Genomic DNA, 2430 nt, shown 5'->3' with positions numbered 1-2430 from the left:
GCCACCAACGGACTTCTTCCTCCTATATAAGCCTATATACCCCAAAAACATCCAGGGAGCCACCAAAGAAATATTTCTGCCATCGTAACCTTCTGTATCCGCGAGATCCCATCTTGGAGCCTTCGCCGATGCTCCGCCGGAGGGGGAATCGACCACGGAGGGGTTCTACATCAACACCATAGCCCTTCCGATGAGTTGTGAGTAGTTTACCACAGACCTTCGGGTCCATAGTTATTAGCTAGTTGGCTTCTTCTCTCTTTTTGGATCTCAATACAATGTTCTCCCCCTTTCTTGTGGAGATCTATTCGATGTAATCTCTTTTTGCGGTGTGTTTGTCGAGATCCGATGAATTGTGGGTTTATGATCAAGTTTATCTATGAGAATTATCTGAATCCTCTCTGAATTCTTTTATGTATGATTGAGTTATCTTTGCAAATCTCTTCGAATTATCAGTTTGGTTTGGCCTACTAGATTGATCTTTCTTGCCATGGGAGAATTGCTTAGCTTTGGGTTCAATCTTGCGGTGTCCTTACCCAGTGACAGAAAGGGTTGCAAGGTACGTATTGTATTGTTGCCATCAAGGATAAAAAGATGGGGTTTATATCATATTGCTTGAGTTTATCCCTCTACATCATGTCATCTTTCTTAATGCGTTACTCTATTCTTATGAACTTAATACTCTAGATGCATGCTAGATAGCGGTCGATGTGTGGAGTAATAGTAGTAGATGCGGGCAGGAGTCGGTCTACTTGTCACGGACGTGATGCCTATATACATGATCATGCCTAGATAATCTCATAATTATTCGCTTTTCTATCAATTGCTCGACAGTAATTTGTTCACCCACCGTAATACTTATGCTATCTTGATAGAAGCCACTAGTAAAACCTATGGCCCCCGGATCTATCTTTTATCATATAAGCTTTCAATCTACTTTTATTTGCACCGTTACTTCCTGCATCTATATTATAAAATCCCAAAAATATATTTATCTTATCATTTTATCTCTATCAGATCTCACTTTCGCAAGTGGCCGTGAAGGGATTGACAACCCCTTTATCGCGTTGGTTGCGAGTTCTTTGTTTGTTTGTGTAGGTTCGTGGGACTTGTGAGGAGCCTCCTACTGGATTGATACCTTGGTTCTCAAAAATTGAGGGAAATACTCACGCTACTGTGCTGCATCACCCTTTCCTCTTCAAGGAAAACCAACGCAAGCTCAAGACGTAGCAAGAAGGATTTCTAGTGTCGTTGTCGGGGTGGTTCCAGAAGTAACCGAAAGTTACAGATTGCTATAGATTGTTCTGTTTTTGACAGATCCTGCCTTTCGTGTGTTGATTGCTTATTTTGATGCATCTATGGCTAGTATGTAAGGGTATGAACCATAGAGAACATGGAATATAGTATGTTTAACACCAATTTAAATAAAGAATGAGTTCATTGCAGTACCTTATGTGGTGGTTTTTCTTTCTTGCACTAACGGAGCTTATGAGATTTCCTGTTGAGTTTTGTGTTGTGAAGTTTTCAAGTTTTGGGTAAAGCTTTGATAGACTATGGAATAAGGAGTGGCAAAAGCCTAAGCTTGGGGATGCCCAAGGCACCCCAAGATATTCAAAAATAGCCAAAAGCCTAAGCTTGGGGATGCCCCGGGAAGGCATCTCCTCTTTCGTCTTCGTTCATTGGTAACTTTACTTGGAGCTATATTTTTATTCGCCACATGATATGTGTTTTGCTTGGAGCGTCGTGTATTATATTAGTTTTTTCTTTTTAATTTACCATAATCATCCTTGATGTAACACACCTTTTGGGAGAAGCCTACTTGATTGAAATTTATTAGAATACTCTATGTGCTTCACTTATATCTTTTGAGCTAGATAGTTTTTGCTCTAGTGCTTCACTTATATATTTTAGAGCACGGCGGTGGATTAATTTTGAAGAAATTGTTGATCTTGTTGGGGAACGTTGCAGAAAATTAAAAAATTTCCTACGGTTTCACCAAGATCCATCTATGAGTTCATCTAAGCAACGAGTCAAGGGAGTGAGTTTGCATCTACATACCACTTGTAGATCGCGTGCGGAAGCGTTCAAGGGGATGGTGATGATGGAGTCGTACTCGACGTGATTCGGATCACCGATGACCAAGTGCTGAACGGACAGCACCTCCGCGTTCAACACACGTACGGTACGGGCGACGTCTCCTCCGTCTTGATCCAGCAAGGAGGAAGGAGAGGTTGAGGAAGACAGCTCCAACGGCAGCACGACGGCGTGGTGTTGTTGGTGCAGCAGTACTCCGACAGGGCTTCGCCAAGCACGTACGGAGGAGGAGAGGTGTTGGGGAGGGGAGGGGCTGCGCCTTGGCTTGTGGTGCGGCTGCCCTCCCCTCACCCCTCTATTTATAGGGGAAGGGGCAAGGGGGGCCGGCCCCTCTAGATG

This window comes from Triticum dicoccoides, chromosome 2B (assembly GCF_002162155.2).
Source record: "Triticum dicoccoides isolate Atlit2015 ecotype Zavitan chromosome 2B, WEW_v2.0, whole genome shotgun sequence".
Taxonomy (NCBI): Eukaryota; Viridiplantae; Streptophyta; class Magnoliopsida; order Poales; family Poaceae; genus Triticum; species Triticum dicoccoides.
The sequence above is the reverse complement of the archived record's forward strand: the minus strand, read 5'-3'. Positions refer to the sequence as shown.